Genomic DNA, 20,691 nt, shown 5'->3' with positions numbered 1-20,691 from the left:
ATGTCTTTTTTAATGTTGACCCTATTTTGCAATATTTTATTTGAGTTGCTGTAAACTTTTTCACCAATCTATACTTTAGCCAAGAATAAGTCCCAGTGAACTACTGAGAGGAGCAAGGTTTGTTAAACACTATTGCCGTAAGCTAGGCCACTAGAGTGTGAAACTCATATGACGAGTGTGGCTAAATGTGGACATAGGCCATGATTATCATGCTCGCATTTATTAAAAATCCAATTACTTAATAATAAGCTTATTAAATAATTCACATGAGTTAAACTAGTTGACTAAAATATGGTCCATCTTTCTGTAATTTTATGTATTGAAGTATTTTTTAAGGCAAAACATTTCAGGCAAACTAAAAAAAATTCTCACTTTCTTAAAATGTCATTTAAATTTCTTCATTATAATTTCAAATTCAGTGGTTGCACAGATTGTTTCTTGCTCTCATTTTATAACAAGCAGTATTTTTGAATACATCTCTGAATTGCCTCTAAAGAAAATCAAGTAGTTTTTGATTTATAGTTTCCACCTTCTCTTATATAAGTAAATGATTCACAGAACATTTTGACCCCAGCCTATGGGATCTTTAGTGTCCACAGGCTGCAATAGCTGTAGGCAAATTCTAAACAGAGATTTGAAACTTGAATTTATCCAACAGTACAGGAGACAGCATATTTATTTTATTGGGAAGCAGCTCAATAAAAGATTTGGCATCAGCTACTGAGTGAAACTGTTTTATTTTATTTTGATAAAAGTTTCAAACATCTTTTTCAAGTGTATAGCACATTGATTCTCTAAAGCAGCGGTTCTCAACCTGTGGGTCACAACCCCTTTGGTGGTCGAACGACCCTTTCACAAGGGTTGCCTAAGACCATCCTGCATATCAGATATTTACATTACGATTCATAACAGTAACAACATTACAGTTATGAAGTAGCATCAAAAATAATTTTATGGTTGGGTCACAACATGAGGAACTGTATTTAAAGGGCCAGGAGGTTGAGAACCACTGCAAAGGCATGGTCTAACCAAACTTCCATTTTAAAGCTTCACTTTCCGTGATAGAGAGTTATGCATAAAGAATTTCCTCTGGCAGTTATTAGACTAAATTATTAAAATGAATATGAATTAAGATTCCCTATTCAGTTCATTTCATATAAAAGTTACTTTGCAGTAGCAAGTCCCTAAAGGACATTACTCAACAACAATACTGAAACAATATGATTGTATAAGAAACTCAATAAAATGTCCATCAGATACAACAGGACTTGCGGGAAACAGTTACCTAATTGTAAGGGCATTTATCACCCTACGCCCCTGAGCACAGGTAGCTCTTCCAATCTGACTGTCAGTAATCTAGTCTCAGCAAAGAATGTTCATATGCTCAACGGGCCTAGAAAAAAAAAAGCTGCCAAAAAGTTATATGTTATTAATAAAAAATATCCAAAAAGTAAGAAATATTTTAAGAATAAACACTTTAATTGAGTTAAACTCTTTCATGCCAGTAAATGAGAGAAAAAAGATTAAAAACAGACTACCTTATACTACTATAGCTGATTTGTATATATTCAGTTTAATTTTGTATGAATTACAATGTATGCAACTTTTTCTTATATTTAAAACCTGTACACTCTAGTCTTCATTTCTAATTCTAAGGCAATATACAATGTACACATATGTACATGTATACATTTACATCATAATATATCATATCCATTGTTATGAATCTGACTATATAACATTTTTTTTCTTTTTACTGTATCCTCATATTTTTTTAAAAATTGTGGTTAAATTGGTATATATGGTTATATATATTTCAGGTGTACAACATTATCAGTCAACATTATAAGCACAACATAGTGTTCACCTCTGTAAGTCTAGTTTCCATCCATCACCACACAATTAATCCCTGCTCCCCTTTTGCCCTTTCCTATCACTCTTCCCCTTTGGTAACCACCAGTCTGTTCTCCGTCCATGAGTTTTTGTCTTATTTTGTTTTTTCATTGTTTTGGTTTAGACTCCACCATAAGTGAAATCATACAGTATTTGCCTTTCTCCGTCTCATTTATTTTACTCAGACTGATACCTTCAAGGTCTGTCCACGTTGTCACAAATGGAAGAGTTCCTTCCCAACACTATACATTTTTAAAGTGTCCATGGCTAGGATAAGGCATCTGTAGGCAAATGCCTCCCAACCCTCATGTTCCCGTTCCATAAGATGTAGGTTTCCATCACTTACATAAGTAACTTCAGATTTTCTATTTGTAAAATGTAAATGAAAATATTAACTTTTATTCATGAATCCATTTATAATTAAAGTTAATATATAAGAAATATCATGGTATAAAACATGAGAGAGGCCTGGATTTGAATCCCATCTCTATCAACTAACTCTTTCATCATGGCCATGGTTTCCTCATGTGTAGCGTAATGAGACCTATATTGCAGGACTTTTTTAAGCATCCATAAAATATGTTAACATATGTATGTCTGATGCATACTCTAGTACCAAAATGTTAGCTTCATTTGTATTATTATTATACTTATTATTATAGTAAAATAAGAGATGAGGGAACATGTCTAAGTTGTATCTAGAGGAGCAATGTCCAATAGAATATTCTGTTATGATGGACATATTTTGGAACCTGTGCTGTCCATTTTGTAACCACTAGGCATATGTGACTATTAAGCTATGAAATGTAGACAGTGCAACTGGAGAACTGGTTATTAAATTATATAAAATTAAGAAATTCTTAATTTTATATAATTTATTAAGTACTAGATTATGTTTATTTTACCAAACAAATTATCTTTATGTTCAAGCAATTTATGTGTAAATAATCACATATGTCTAGTGGTGACAGTATTGGACAGCAGCTCAAATCTAGCATGCTTACATCTACTCAAGACTTTCATAATGTTCAGCTTTTACTAAATTTTTCTGCCACATAATACATAAAGGGACTTCTCTAGATCTGTTTACAAAATTACCATAGTTAGTATAAAAAAATCTCCACTGACTTTATCATTATTCATATACATAATACTAGTATATAATATAACTTCTCTATCTGCAACAGTGATGTGTTCTTGTTTTATTCAGTTCTGTATAATCAAAGGTCACATAATTAAACATATTAATATTGCATAGTATCTTAATATTTTCATTTGGAAATTTTTATCAGATTCTCCCTTGCCTTTTGAACATAATTTAGCCTTGTTTGAAGTCACAAGTTGATTATGAATATCATTTATGGTAAAAATATTTTATTATCATATATTTATCATGTGTCTCAAGAGTGTTTAACATCTTGAGACAAAATAAAAATTCAAACAAAATCAGCACTAAAAACAAGGATGAAACTTATGCTCAATTCTAAAATAAACAATAAACAAAAAACTCACAAAAACCCTTGGTACTAATTATCACATAAATACATGGGTTCTTTCAAAGGTCGCCTTTACTTTACCCAAACAATCAAGACAAACTAATTGTTTATGCAACAATTGCCTTTTATAGTGGAAGCACACCAAACACACCACCACTACTTGGCCTTCCAAAAATCTATAGTTTCTGCATCCCTCAAACGTGGCGCATCCTCCTGTTTACTTGTTTTACATTATTACTTGGAGAAAAGGAGCATTATCACTCATGTCTATAAGAACTGGTGCCAGAATGCCTCAGGAAGTTTTTCCTTTATAAAGCTTAAATTCATCCTTCTTCATTTTCACTGTCATTAGATACTTCTGCAGATATGAGAATATTTGCTATGCTTTTAAAAAAGTGTTTGCCTTAATAAATATTTTAGGCACATAAAATGGGAATGATAATATTAATGACCTTGAAAACCATAATTTGCTTTCTAATGAAGATTAACTTCTTGTGGATTTTTTCAATAAATAGAATTTCATATTCTGAATTATATCCTATTTCATAGGCTGAGTCAATAAAGTAATATTGTAGGGGAATAAGATATTACAACTATTTCTAATCAGTAACTCTATTTTCTTATATGGAGTACTATCACTCTCACTTTTGTTTGTGACATTTCACTAAAAGTATTACAAAATTCAAAAGTCAAAATCATTTAATCCCTCTTTATCTCATTACTGAAAAACAAATAAATGTAGAACACTTAAAATCTCTAATATGAACACTGGTCATTATTTTTTTCATTGTAATATAGCATGCATCATAAAGACATGTTTTGCTGTAACACTAAAAAGTACTTGTTGAAATTGAAGAAAGCAAGCAAAACATTAGATCAGTTTCATCAGCATTTTAAAATTCCAAGACTGTAAGATGTGCTAAGAAAAGAGTTTTCTGAGAAAGACATTAACTTATTCACTATCAGAATTTTTTTAACAATTTTCATAACTCCAAGTCCATCTTAATATTGTGTCTAATTTTGAAAGATCAAAGCCATCCTTTTAAAAACCAAAGCTGGTTTAGTCAATAATCCTTTTCATTAATCCTAATGAAAGAGCTAATAATGAAAACGGCTAATTTAATTAAAGATATGACCCCGAGGGAGTATATATATATATATATATATATGCAGTCATAAAAGTTATTAAATTATATAATGATGCAAAATACTGTAAGGCCACTTATATGACCTATTAATAAGTGAAAACAAAATATTCAACTACATATATACTATATTCACTGTTATAAAAACTATACATTTGGATAAGGCTAGGAAAGAGTATTGAAAAATGAAACCCTAGTAATTATGATACATTTTAAAAATTACATTTTAATATTTAAATATTATTTTTATAATTTTTAAAAAGTAACCTGAATCACAAACACATGGTTTTTCCATTTTGGTGAATACAACAAAGAAAAATATTTGGAAAAAACTAAGAGTTTTCCTGATTCTTCTGTGGCCCTCATGCCTCAGATCCAAATAAATCCATCAGCAAGTCTTGGTGAAAGAAAACTTTACAATTCAGCGATTCTCAACCTGAGGGTCGCGACCCCTTTGGGGGTCGAACGACCCTTTCACAGGGGTCACCTAAGACCATCGGAAAACACATATATAATTACATATTGTTTTTGTGATTAATCACTATGCTTTAATCATGTTCAATTTGTAACAATGAAATTGGGGCTCACCACAACATGAGGAACTGTATTAAAGGGTCACTGCATTAGGAAGGTTGAGAACCACTGCTTTAAGTACATTAAATGCTAGAGAGAATACCAAGTAATTAAGGAAGGGGGCTGGGTGTAGTAAAATAAGCCCTAGACTTAGAATAGAAATACCTGTTTTAAGGTTCTTGTTGTGCAATTTATAACTGTCAGAATTTTGTACAAAAATTAAACACTTTGAAACTGTTTCCTCAATGCTAAAATGGTCATACATATCTCCACAGGACTATTGTGAATTTTAAATATGATAGTGTGTTTAAAACACAATACCTAGTAAATATGCCAATTAGACTTGCTAATGAGACAGCCCAGAGTTGGGAAACTGGCTACTAAACTGAAGCCATTCTGGACTAGGGAGTAGGTTGTTCTTATAAAATGTAGATGTTTAGTAAATGTGTGGAATTAAAGTACATAACAAAGAAGGCCTTTTTATGATATCTGCCAAACAATCACCGAATTCATTTGCAGCCATTTTTAGCATTTTACTTTCAGAAATAGAATCCTATATAATAAAAGGTTAATATGCAAATTGCCCCCTCGACCTGGAATTGGACTGGGAGTTTGACTAGGAGTTCGACCAGGAGGCGGGGCCAGCCGGCCATCCACCCTAGGCCCCTTCCCCTGCCAGCCCCACCCCCCGATCGGTCCCCCCACCCGTGCACAATTTGTGCACCCGGCCTCTAGGATAAATATAGCTTTCAAAATCCAGAGTTCTGAATGCACATATGTGACACAGTTGTAAACTCCTTTTAGGAAAGTTAATTTCTAATTAGCAATTTTTTTTTAATGCCAAATTTTAATATTTTCTACTTTAGGACACTTTTTAACTACTTGTACTTTTAAAAACAGATATGCAGGGAAATTGAGTGGCAGGCATTGAGAAGCTTCCCAAGGACACAATAATTAAGTTCCAGGAGGCAAGGGTGACTATTTCCAGAAAGAAAAATAAAGCTAATTTTTTATAAATAATTAAAATATATCAAACTGGCAGGAACTTCACAAGCTGAGACACACTTTTTAAATTTTCTGTTCATAAATCACTAGCTATATCCTAATAGAAAATCTTCCAATTAAAATCTCAGGACACAAATCACAGTTCTCACTTGCCTAACGCATTTGGTTTTAGGATATATTGTAATAAATGGCAATATTATATCTTTGCTCTTCAAAGTTGTCTGTTCTGTCATTGGTGATCTGTGAAGTGAATCTAGTGTATCTATTTGTAAAATCCCAATGTATAATATATAAATATTCCTGTGTTTGCAAAGAACACTCATTGCCATTCTTTTTATGTGTAAATTTTTTCATTTCTTCCTCAACTGGATTTAAGTAACTGATGTACAAATACACTCCAAACTCAGTGCAAACTATAGTAAACTCATTTCTATAAGTATAATTGTATATCTAAGAATAACATGTGCTACACAGTAAGAGGCCAGTGTAGCAGAGAGAAAGTTATCTCATCTCAGGACTTTCCTTGGCGGGACCTCTGTAAGACACAACTGACAAAACTTTACCTACTGCTCCTCCAATGTGGCACGGGGGCAGGAGTTGTGCCTTTAAAATAACTAGGTGAATGTTTTGTTGCTGGAGATAATTTATAAATGCATACATATTGCCCAGGTTGAGTATGAACAAGTCAGCATAAAGGATATTCAGCTGAGTATATAGGCAGACGTACCTAGAGTCATTTATGCACTTATTCAGTCAAAAAAATATTCAAATGATGACAATCACTTTCCCAGGCAGTAGTGATATAGCAGTGAACAAAGATGAAGAAAATCCCTTCCCTCACAGAGCTTATCTTCTAGTTAGGGATAAATAAGTAACATGCTATGGTGTCACAGATGGTGATAAGTTTCACGGACAAAAATAAAGCAGAAATGGATAGAGCTGGTTTCAGGGAGAGGATGGCAATTTGTCACTAAGACGATGACATGTGAGCAAAGATCAAGACACTTGGCATCTGAGTATTCAGTGCATTGCCATTGTACCACCACCACCCTATCACAATGGGCAGCACCCTCATCATCAACTTTTATGTAGTTGCTATGATTGAAGATCATTTTTACTTCCATTATTGTATGTTATTCTTTGAGGTGAGTATAATTTACTATTAATTTTATATGTGAAAATAATAGAATGATGAGTTTTAATAACCTACCTGTCCAATATTACTCACTTGGGAAAGGTAGGGTTAGGACTTCAACTCAACTCAGGTTGTTTGACTTTCAAGCTTACACTCTTATTACTGTCCCACAATGACTATGGGGATGGGTCACCATAGCTGAATGTCTCAGGACATTGTGTTAAGTGACAAACTCAGCTGAACGACACCAAAAAGAAAAATGAAAGAATTTTGGATAATTTTGCTCAATTTGCTACTTTGCTATGATTTGGTCATATTTGTTTTCACAAATATACCTCAATAATTAAGTAGAGCACTATGCAAAGTAAACACACTTCATAAAATGCTAATTATAATAATTAAATCCAATTTCACAGGTAGAATAATTAAATGACTCAACCCCGTGCAACTAGTCAGTGATACAGTCAGACTCAGATCTCAGTCTTAAACCTAATATGATATTCTTTTCATTAAACAAAATTACCTCCCCATAATAATAATTACACCAATATCTGATGATTATCAAGTGGTTGCTATGTGCCAAGCCCTGTTCTAGGCTCTTTACTCATTTAGTCTTTACAACTACCAATCAGGTAAGTACTACCTTCACCATTTTATAGAGAAGGAAACTGAGACAGCAAAGTTTAAAACATTTGCCCTTCAGATTACTAGGAAGACATTGAGCTGTTTTAGACCCGGAAATGATGGCTCCAGGGTCCTTGCTCTCAACCATAAACACTATTGTATTTATTAATAGATACATTTCTCCTCAAGGACTTCACCAAGAGTGAAGTCAACAGGTACCATCTTTGACTGAGATTAACCTCCACTCTGATACTTAATAATATTATAATTAAAGATAATTAAATCAGCCTTTGATCTAATCTTCCTGGACTTATTTGGGAGACTCAAACTCACAATTGTCAGTGACAATTTACAAATAACGTTTGAGTTCACATTGATTAATTCATTAACTTTTCCATCCCTTCAACAAATATTTATTAAAAGCCTACTGTTAACCAGACACTCTACTAGAGAATAAACAAAGATCTCTGCTCTCATAAACTTGTGCTCCTGTGTGGGAAATAAACAATAAAGAATAAACATGATAAAAGTAAATTTTTTATTATATTTTAAATTTATAAATAGTGTGAACTGAAAAAGAAAGAAAAACCCCTAAGCTGGTTTGGCTCAGTGGATTGAGCATCAGCCCATCGACTAAAGAGTCACAGGTTCCATTCCAGTCAAGGGCACATACCTTGGTTGTAGTCTAGATCCCTGGCTGGCCTGGTAGGGGTGATTGCGGGAGGCAACCAACCGATATATCTCTCTCATATCTATGTTTCTCTCTGTGTGCCTCTCCCATTCCCTTCCACTCTCTCTAAAAATTAATGGAAAAATATCTTTGGGTGAGAATTAACAAAAAAGAAAAATAGAATTTGATAAATGTGGGGAGAGGACAGTTTGCAATTAAAAAAAAATACTTTATTTAATATACAAGAAACATAACACACAAAGAAAGCTCTCAGTTCCAGTGTTGGTAGTTTAGGGAAAGTCAAAGAAAATTAGGCTTTCCAGTCTCCCATGGAAAAAGGGGGTGAGAGGACTCAGAATATCACTAGTGTGATACAGATGAGCTCTTTGTTATAAAGTGACATTTGAGTAAATACATCCTGAAGGAAAGAGGGTTAACTATGGAGAAGGAGGGAAGAGCTACTACAAAGCCCACAAGTATGATTATGACTGGAGTTCTGACCCCAGGCTGTAGAGGGATCAAGGCAGAAAAATGTGGGAAGCAGTGTCAGAGAAATACATACGAACCAGATGGTGAAGGATCTTGAAGGCCACTACGAAGACCCTGGCTTCTGTTTAAGCATCGCAGGGAACATTGCAAGATTCGTAGGAAAGGATTGACATGGTCTGACATTAAGTTTGAGAAGAATCGCTCTGTCTGCTTTGTTAGAAATAGACTGTAGTGAGATAAGAACAGGAACAGGGATGAGCAAGTGGGGTTTTGGAGTAATTTAGGTAATAAAAGATAGTGGTTCAGATTAAGGCAGTAATAGCAGAGTTGTAAAAGTGGTAAAGTTTTTAATATATTTTTAAGGTGGGGCCTACAATTTTTTAATGTCTTGGGTGTGAGATATATGAGATATGAGAGACTGAGAATAACCAAACATTACTCCAATTTTATTCAACTGAATAACTATGAAGGATGGAACTCCCACTAACAAAAGTGAGGAAGGCTATGGTTGAAGTTGGTTTAGGGGTAAGAACAGTAATTCAATTTTGGGCATGTTAAGTTTAAGATATCCATTAGTCATTGAGTAGATTGTTGGAAGCAGCTGAGTAAATAAGTCTAGAAGTCCAGGAGAAAGGAATGGATTGGAAATTTATATTTGGGAGCCATTGAAATATATATGTAATTAAAACCATGGATCTGGACCCCAATAAAAAGAGGAAATAAATAGAGAATAGAAGAGTACTGAACACTCACTTGCAATATTATGTAACAAAGTGGTTGAGTAAAAAAAAAAAAAAAGAATTGGCAAAGGAGACTGACAAATGAGATAGAGGAAAACCAAGAGATTGTGTGACCTGAATGCCAAGTGAAATTTATCAGTTGTGTCAAATTCTGCTCATAGTTCTAGTAAGAGGGGGGATAAAAATTGACTGTTGGACTTAGCTTCATGGGAGTACTAGTCACTTTGACCATTAATGGAATGGCAACAGTTAGAAGTGAGAAAAGCTGGATTCTAATATTAAATATTTTATTCTAATTATTCTCATTATTAATTTCATGTATATTTCTCCTCATCAGTTTTGAGGCTTATTGAGAAAGAATTCATACTTTATTTATCTTGATATTCTTTAGGCTTGATAAACAGTTTCTGATCAATATCAAGTGTTCAGAAATTTTTTAAGATTGAATGGATGAATAAAAATATTTGTATGTCAGACAGTTTTATCTTTAATGAAACTTAACTATATATTTGGATCAACAAAAGTCTGATTAAAACTGAAACTATTATAGCCATTTAGCTGAAGGTGAATTCTTTGAGAACTGGGTGGTTAATTAAAGAAACAGGATTTGAGTTGGGCTTTAAAGAAGTGTGTCAATGTGCCAAAACAAACAAACAAACAAACAAACAAACAAAAAACCCCACATTTATTTACTCTTAAGACCATCTGCACTATCATTTTGCTTAATGACAATACCTTCTCTCAAAAAAGAGAAGAAAACAAATTGACATTTACCAGTTAATTTGCTAAAATATTAATTTTCTTAAAAACTCTATTGTAATGCAATATGGGATATACCAGAAATCAAAAAGAGATTAACAAAAGAACTTATATGCATGTATTCATAACCCATGGACACAGACAATAGTGCAGTGAAGGCCTGGGAGTAGAGCAGGATGAAGGGGGTTAATGGGGAGAGGAGGGGGATATTTTTAATACTTTCAAAATTAAGATGAATTTTTATAAAATGATAAATAAAAACTCAGATTCACTCCTTACTTTTAGCTCAGCAACCATATATGTAATATGTTATGGGCTGAATTTTGTCCTCCACTCTCCCCTTACCCCCCCTCAAATAAACTCCACAAATTCATGAATAAGTCTTAAGCACCAATATTTTAGAACGTGACTACAGTTTGAGATAGGATCTTCATAGAGGTTATTAGGTTAAAACGAAGTCATTGGGTGGGCCCTAATTCGGTATGATGGCTGTCTTTATAAGAAGAGAACATTTGGACAAAGACATATACAGAGGGAAGACCATGTGTAGACACAGGGAGAAGATGGCCATCTACAAGCCACGGAACAGATTCCCTCTCACAAACCTCGGAAGGAACCAGCTCTGTTGAGCAGGCCATGGCGGGTAGTGACGTCCTAAGCTTGTAGCTTCCTTGACCAAGGTCAAGCTTTACCTTAATTGAGCCTGTCTACTGTCTTTTTGCATCTAAGATAATATACCTTTGAAATGCCAGAGTAATCTTTTCCAGACCCTTTCGGGCACAACCACCACACCAGAGCAAGAGACCACAGAATGCCTCATTGTTATCTCATTCCCAGCATACCATCTCTCTGTGCTGTAAATGTTCATTGTTCATTCTCCTGTACCCACCAATGTCAAAGAGTACTTGTCTCTGTTTTACTCTTTATCCAACCCCAGAGATTTCCCCATTTTGCTTTCTCCTGTCCCCTTAATCTACCACCAACGGATTTCATGTAACCTTCTTTACCTCTCCTCCATTTAAGGTATAAAGTAAGCTATACAACTGCCATTCTCCGGAGCATTTTCCCAACACACAGGCAACCAAAGGAGGGCACGTAATGGGAACTTGAACACCAGAACCCTTTAAGAAGCAAAAAGTTCATTATCCAGGAAGATCTGTGCTGATGCCCTTTACCCTAAATGGCCAAGATCCCAGGTCCTCCAACTAAATCTTGTCCCACTAGCATTTCCACATACCTGTTCCCCCTAAACCAGTGGTTCTCAACCTTCCTGATGCCGCGACCCTTTAATACAGTTCCTCATGTTGTGATGACCCCCAACCATAAAATTATTTTCATGGCTACTTCATAACTGTAATGTTGCTACTGTTATGAATCGTAATATAAATATCTGATACGAAGGATGTTTTTCAGGGGTCGTGACCCACAGGTTGAGAACCACTGCCCTAAACCCTTAAAAAACTGCCCGAACACTGGATAGGTAGTTTGGGCTTTTGAGCATTAGCTGCCCTTCTCCTGGGTGGTGCCATTCAAAATAAAATAGCCCATCTTTCTCTGCTGTAATTCTTGGTCTTCAGTGTTTGTCTCTGCTAGTGCCAGGTAGATCAACTCTTCCTGTTTGGTAACAAATTAAACTATATAAATATCTTAGAGCCAACTTTGAGATTCATTAGCTCTTTAGGGTTATTTAAGACTGGGCAAAATATAAAGAATTCTATTCTCCTTCCTGCTTTTGCCGGATATTGAGATCAGGTGCCTTTGCTTCAATACCATTGGGATGATTTGTTTCTTCCAATGAAATACTCAGGGTAACACCGGCCATATAAACGTAGGCTTTTAAAATGTATTGAGATGACAGAATTTACTGAAATAGAGAATTGTACTGAGTTATCCCTAGTCAATCTGTCCTAAAGCAGAAGAGTGAGAAGTAGGTTTTATCCAAGACTGTGATTAAAGATAAGAGAGTCATGACTGATTCTCAGTTCCATGTGCTACATTCCCATCTTCTGGGTGACGCTAGGACAAGTTGAGAAATAATCAACAAAAATAAAAATTTCTGGTATGGAATCATAAAATATATTGCCGTTTCATTAGATATATATTAGAAGCAACTATCTAAAATTAAAATTATTCAGAGGATATACCCTATCTGCCTATGATAATATACTCTTGTAATAAAATGCAAATTGTAATTTATTTTTTTAAAAAGCTCTGGAGACAATCCCTAGCTGGTTTGGCTCAGTGGATAGAGTGCCAGCCTGTGGACTGATGGGTCCCAGGTTTGATTATGGTTAAGGGTACATGCCCGGGTTGGGGGCTCGATCTCCAGTAGGGGACATGCAGGAAGGAGCCGATCAATGATTATTTCTTCATTGATGTTTCTATCTCTCTCTCTCTCCCTCTCCCTTCCTCTCTGTAATCAATAAAAACATAACTAAATAAATACAAACAAACTCTGGAGACTCTTTGTACTCACTGATCTGGATTGACAAGGTGCCCCACACATTGTGGGAGCACACAAATATACACATGCATACAAACACACAACCACACATGGATGAAATTAAAATAAATGTTAATACTATAGGGGAAGAGAAAGGAGAAAGAACAGAGAATCCTGTATTGTTAAATTCATTGTTATGGAGTGTCTTCGGGTTTAAAATAAGCTGCTGTCACTTATAGAATTTCTCTTCCCATAACTACTAGAGGGTTTTGAAGAAGCCACATGTCAGTTGAAAAATGTATCCCTTTACTTTTTCAAGTGGTGCCAAAAGGTGTTAAGAAAGAATATTAAATTGCAACAGGCTCTTCTCTAAATTCATTAGAACAGCTGAACTAAAACCACTAAGTCCAGCAGAACCTTACTCAGAAGAAGTTGTATCATATTACATGTACAAGCCTCATAAGTATCATCACATGTGGTATTTAGATTTAAAATGAAGTACCAGAAGACTAGCACAAAATTATTTTTCTAGCTAAATAACTACTGCAGTTCTTCATAAATCAAGGTGAAGCTGGAGTTATGAACATGCAGAAGACCATCATGATTAGTAAGAAGGGGTGGAAACGAGATAAGTTATTACAAAGCTCTGCCACATTCCTGGCCTGCCAAGGTACTGATTCCTCAGGATATGGACTAGGACAACAGTGTGGGGTGACTGAGATGATGTGTGGTATAGAAGAAGCTTCTGTTCAGGAGATGAGGCAAAGGGAGTGGAGATTTTGGATAAACCCTCATAGGAATGTAAACCACAGCCCCAGGTCTTGGTAGTCATCTTCTATGTTAATACGTGTTCCTATTTGAAAGAAAACCTCAAATATCTCTTTGATCTAGATCAGCACTCTCCAATAGAAATATAGAAATACGATGTGAGCCAACTTTTTGATTTAACATTTTCTAGTAGCTACATCAATAAAAGTAAAAAAGAAACAAGTTAATATTAATTATACATTTCACTTAATGCAACAAAGCCAAAACATTCAACATGCTTATATGTTGAAATTATTGAGATATTTTACCTTCTTTTTTCCATACAACGTTTTGAAATCAAGTGGGTTTTATTATACTTAAAGTACTTCTCAATTCAGATTAGCCACATTTCAATCCTCAATAGCCATATGTGGTTAGTGGTTACCATTTGTGGTTATTGACAATACATATACTAGTATAGATATTGGAATCTATTATTGAGGAATCCTTAGAAGGCAAATGTATGTTTAAAAAACAAAAATCAGTGAAACCTAATGAATGTTGTATATTAACCTAAAACTTCTACTCTTGGTGACATCCACCACATATTTGTTGCCAAAATTTGAGGTTTTAGAGATGATAAAGTTGATGTGAAAGATCTTTGGACTCTCACCCTGGCTCTAACCTTGGCTGAGATCAGCTTCTTTGTTAGTGGATCTGAACTATCTACGATTATGGCTATACTACCCAGGGAGATGATCCAGGCAACTCATCCCAGTATCAGACACCTTATGAGTATGCATTTTGATTCACAATTAAACGCTTAAGACCAAACAAAAAAAAATACTTTGGATTCTAGGTAACACTGATTATCTACGCAACTCAAGCATTCAATTAATGTAACTTGTACATTTTTCCAGTTACACTGGGCTCCAGATTCAATATTGCTAACACATTTAACTATGCAGAAAATTATTGTGTGTCCATAACTCTGACACTTTGGGAGCTTTTAAATATTTTAATCTTTCCATCCCTCAAAAATTTACTTAAGAAGTGCTTACCATGTTCATAGATAACAAAACACTGAGAGCAAGACAAGAGAAGTATGAATTTATGTCACTAGTTACTTACAGTTTGGTTTAGAGGAAAATACACATCAAATTAATGTATATGATTAGTGTAAAAATTACATTAAAATAAAAGGGAGAAATTCATTAGCCTTGGATTTATTAGGAAAGACTTCATGGAGAAATTCAAACTTATAATGGTCACAAGGATAATTTGGTTGGATTGACAATTCAGGATTGTCGAAAGAATTTCAATAGAGGAATGAAGCTGAGTCTTTCCACTGTATGTTCAGTGGATGGTGATAAGAACAGCCTAATTTAATTGGAATTTTGTGTCAAGGGATAATAATAATGGCTAGTATTGAATATATATGAATGAATGAATATGCATATGTGAATATACATATATAAATGAATATATACATATATTCACAACAAGCCTATAAGATCTATTAATATTTCCCTTTTATAGATGAAAAAACGGAAGTACAAAGATGTTAAATATCTAAGTTTTTTTTAGAGCTGGAAGATATATGATGAGCTTGGGTTGGCACTTTGAATTCAGAATAATGGTAGAAAATTCAAGTGTCAAAGGCCTGTGGAATTAGAACATCCATATAAGATTGAGACTAGAAATGTTATCTTGGGAATGAAGTTTATTATTAATTCACTATAAGAAAGCTTCTAAAGAGAAGAATAGTGAAGGTCAAGGTCTGTGCTATGAGAAATACTCAAAGTTGGAAGGGAATTAAAGAGATAGAAAAGATAGATGACCCACAGAGAAAGTACAATATGATAGAAGCCAAGGAAGGAATAATGGAAAACCATATCAACTGGTGCATGAAGACCAAGAAAAATAAGTAAAAAAAACCCAAAAACAAACAAACAAACAAAAAACACGGGATCTATTTAAAAGAAAAGAGGAATTCAATAGAATGTGGAGGCAGTTTTCAATGAAATAGAAAAAAAAAATGGAATGTAAGTAAGGAAGCAATGAGACTAAACCTTAGTCTTAGAATTGTGGTGTGGTACAACAAAGAAGAGACGTGTAAAGCTAAAGAAATAGCGACACCTTTGAAAATCTTCAATAACAAACTACATCACCAAATAGTTGTTGAATGATTGGGGATGAATGTGTTAGCTAGGTCTTCCAAGTTATTCCTAAGCACAGAAAGAAAGATGAAGAGAAAAGGTAGGAAATGGTGGTAGACACATTAGTGAAAAGAGGGCAGTCTATGCAGCCTGTAGAGAAAGTATGCTTTATTTTTCATCTTCACCTGAGGATATGCTTTTATTGATTTTTAGAGAGAGAGGAAGGAGAGGAGAGAGAAAAAGATATCAATGTCAGCGAGAAACATCAACTGGACTGGGGGTCAAATCTGCAACCTAAGTATGTGTCCAGACCTGGAATTGAACCTGCAACCTTTGGTGTACTGGACAACACTCCAATCAACTGAGCCACCCAGCCAGGGTGCAAAATTTTACTTTTTTAAAGTAGCAAAATCATCTTCCTAGAGTTAAGAACCATTGAGTGGGGTTGGGAAATTATTTGATTAAAAAAAACGGATAGAGAATTGATATGAATAAATAAGTTATTGTTGAATAGTGGGAAATGTTTAATTGTGAATTGACACCATGCTTTCATAGTAGGTAACGTCTCCATGGCTTTCCACTTTCCCCAACAAAAGTTTCAACTAGAAATGGAAGGAGAAACTGGCAATTAAAAAGAACATTAATTAAAAAATATTTCGCCCTGGGTGGTGTGCTCAATGGTTAGAGCATCAGCCAGTGCACCAAAGGGTCACAAGTTCGATTCCCAGTCAAGGACCTGTACCCGGGTTGCAGGTTTGATCCCTGGCTCCAGTTTGAGCACATGTGGGAGGCAACCAATCTCTCTCTCTCTCTCTCTCTCTCTCTCTCTCTCTCCTCCCCCCCTTACCTTCCCTCCCTTTCAATTATCTAAAAATCAATGGAAAAAATATTCTTGGATGAGGAGTAACAATAATAACAAAAAAATAGTTCATGTACTCACTATAAGAAAAGCCTTACAAAAAGTAATCATATAATCATCTAGTGAAATAAATAGCTGACAATCATAGGTTGCTTTGAAATATTATGCTGTTTTCCAATTATTCTCCACCTGATATGAAGATGTATTCATCTAAGGATTCAGGGATGTTTGATTAGGTTTTAAGTGTATAGTTTATATTTATTTGAATCATAGGAGAAGGGATATCTTTTTCAAGGAGCTAGACGAGAGTCAAAAGGTAGGAATTATTCTGAGTATCTTAAGAGTCTGTCACTGAAAAGGTTTGTTTGGCCCATGCATGCAACCCTGAGATGTAAGACAAAGAAAAAGAGTGAAACTTTAAAGATTTTACATTAGTGGTAGTTTCATTGAGGATAAGAATATCTTAGGAACACAGGTCAAGTTTAATCCTGCTGGATTGCTATTAGTGATATGACAAATATGAACAACAGTACCTTTTGTGAGCAGAATTAAATGTGGGAGATGATGCAAAGAGAAATGCAAGAGAGGAAGAAATTGGCAGTATCTATTTGAAGTCAAAGAAATGCCTCATTGAACACACTCTAAACATCTTCTGAGAACAGTCATGAGTCTTTGGACATATTTGAAGATGCTAAGTTTCCTTAAAATCAAGAGAAAACTAAGCTTTTATTTGACTATTATGACCTTAATTACCTCCAGGCTTAAATTATAAAATAAGTTAATTGAGCAATATTAGTGGTAATTAGAGGCAGAAAAAAATCATTAATCTGAGTAACTACAGAATATTTGACATAGAGATCATAAATTCTTAAAACAAAACTGTTAATACTTAGACAAGATATCATTTTATTTCTCCATTTCATAGTAAGCACATCAATATACAAAGCTTACTGACTGGAAGGGAACCAAACCACTTGTGCAATTTTTTCATTTCTTAGTTAGACTGCTAATGACTACATGCAAAATATCAGTTGCACAATTACATTCAAGTATAATGTCAAGTCACTTAAACCAAAGAAATCATAAAATAGCAATCTATATCTTCAGAAGGATGAATGTTTCTGCAGTATGTAGCTAAGGAAAAAATTAAAGACCTATCTATAAAAAAAAAATCAAAGAAAACAAAATCAAGTTGATTTGTAAGGGCCCGAACCAGAAGCATCTGGTTGCCAATTAAATCTAATGAAACTTAGAACTTAACTTTAGAAAGAAGGAAAGGCTCCCAAAAATATTTTAGGAAATACGTAAAAAAATTACACCTATTCCAAAAGTATTTTTTGAACTGTTGATTTATAATTGTTAATTAAAAGGGAATAAAAACTATGGTCTTAAACTAAAATTACATTCTACCTCCCTAGATCTTGGTGAGTGAGAAGTGGAATAAGGTAAATATGTAAGAAGCCAATGGTTGTAAATACATTCTGCTAGAGGAACTTTTGGGCAAGAAATCGTATATTTCACATAAGGCAAAATAAATAGAGAGGTCAGTTCAAGGAGCAAATTGCATTAAAATTTTAGAACTTTGCAGATGCCTTGAGTTATAAGAAATTGCCCAATTTAAACACATGGTAGCACAGTTCTATACTAATAGAAGATACCGAGTAAATACTTATTAAGGAAAGACTAGACCACATACTAATTTGTCCAAAATCTTCTATACTGGGTAACATTTTAAAAATTCCAATATATGCCTTCCATATGTGTGCAATTTATCATTAGATCAACAGATAACCAAAAAGACACATCAAGAGAAAAAGAGACTCAGAGAAGCAGCCGAAGAAATGCCAGACAGTGAGAAAAGCAAAGGAAAACACAGCCAGTCAGATAACTGTTAATAAGAGGAGTGCCAAGATTTCCATATGGGCAGTGCGGTAACCCTGTATGTAGACATACACTAAGCATTTTAATGGCCAAATTTTACTGGAAACTGAAAACAGTAGGTACTAGACAAGTGTGCTCATTATTATTTTTCCTTGAGCCAAACACACACATAAAAGGTGGGTGAAATGATATCCATTGGAGCAAAACCAAAAGGGAAAATTTTTAATGAGTTTAATATATCCCAAGTAAATGATACTGTTCCTAGAATAATGAGCATCTTAAAACATCTGTTATCTCACCAGAGGAAACAAAATCTAATTTTATCTCCTGATATTCTAAAACATTTATAAACCTCCAAATGACACCTTTATGCTGTGAAGAAATATAAAGCGCAAGGTAATTGCAGTTGCAAAGCTAAATGGAGCTGGGAGAGGCAAGTATTTTATTGGTCATTGCTATTAGACATTAATTTGCTATTAATTAATGCACACTTGGCAGTTGGGCTGCATACCTGTGAGTAAAAAATTGAACCCTCACTCCCTATTGTGTATATATGTGTTAAAGCTTGAAAACACAGTGAGACCACAGGAATGTTTTCATTTTGTATGTCCTTTAACAACTTGTGTAACATACCTTAGGTTCTTTCATTATGTAAAACCCAGTGAGATGCAACTCTGAGGCCTTGCACCTCAGAGACGCAAGAACATGCCTCCTGTCCCAATAAAAGATGGCAATTCTTCAGGTAACACATGTTCCCAGTCCCCCAGTTATGTGACACTTAGCTTAGGACAGGAAAAACTTTCTCTACAGAAGGCCAGTCTTGTAGATGAAACTGCGAATTGTCTCCCAATATGTATTTTTTCATTCTTATAAATAGTAATATAAGCCAAATTTTATAAGGCACATGGCTATATAGGAGACCAGAGAACAGATGGTGAGAAAACAAAAATAGATAGATAATGAGCTGATAAATTTCAGGAAAGGAAGGGAAGAAAATAATAAAAACACCAGAGAAATTAAGATAAAATTAGACAATACACTGCAAAACATGGGAGTATTGGAAGACAAAAATTTAGAAGAGAGTGCAATAGGTTTTATGAAATGATATATATGAAAATCAGACAAAGGAATACACAAAATATTAAAATGGAAACTATAAGGAAATTTTCCAAAAATAGAGAAAGAATTGAATTTATGGATACAAATGACATACCATATATCAGGACCATTCATAGTGAAATGTATCTTAGTTACATTATTGTTTTGTAAAATCAAGAAAAATTCTCTGGATTGGCAGGCAGCACATCTGAATAATTTCTATATGGCTAAATATCAGCCTGATCTCAGTTTTCTCTACTACAACATCCAACTTAAAAAATCGCAGAAAAAAGTGATGACAAGCTCCACAAAAAAAACAATTATCCAAAAATTAACACCCATATTTTTTAACAAGCAAAACCAAGGAATAGTGCTATGAGCTCATCTTGACAAAGTGACTTGGGTAATAATTTTTCCAACAGGAAAAAAAGGGAAAATTACAGCAAAATGATTAAAATAAACATTGACTCTGTTTAACTAAAACATATGGGAAGGCAGGGTTATAGAACTTTTTATAAATGTTATACATCCTAACAATGTAATAGTTTAGCAAAATAGGCAAGTGAAAAAAGAGAAAAGATTAGAAATATTTTTTAAATGTAAAATTACTTTTCTCCTATAGCTAGTTAAAAAAAACTATATACCTTAAATTGATCAGTTGGATAAGTTTCAGTTTATTTAGCAACATATAAGTACACATTAAGAAGTACAACACTGTTAACTAAATTGGGTGAGGAGGAGGAATATGATAACATAATCATTGCCCCTTCTAGAGTAAACAGCTATTTGTGTAAAATATACAGAATTAAGGATTTCAGAGAAATTACTAGCTTACAGGTATTTTCTTGAGTAAAGGTAAAAATTTTTGTATTCCCAAAAGAAACACATGCAAAGCAAAGGAAAGACAGATCCAAAAAGCAAAATACATTAAATAATCCTATACAAACTGAAAGCATAATGTAAAAGAACATGAAA

General features: G+C 34.1%; 1 protein-coding gene across 8 annotated transcripts in view; it reads right to left on the bottom strand.

Annotated features, from left to right (window-relative positions):
• ARHGAP24 (Rho GTPase activating protein 24) overlaps positions 1-20,691 on the bottom strand; it is a 472,122-nt gene that overhangs the window by 315,118 nt on the left and 136,313 nt on the right. The window lies entirely within an intron of this gene.

This window comes from Myotis myotis, unplaced genomic scaffold (genome assembly GCF_014108235.1).
Source record: "Myotis myotis isolate mMyoMyo1 unplaced genomic scaffold, mMyoMyo1.p scaffold_m19_p_1, whole genome shotgun sequence".
Classification (NCBI taxonomy): Eukaryota; Metazoa; Chordata; class Mammalia; order Chiroptera; family Vespertilionidae; genus Myotis; species Myotis myotis.
This window is presented reverse-complemented; position numbering and strand designations above follow the sequence as displayed.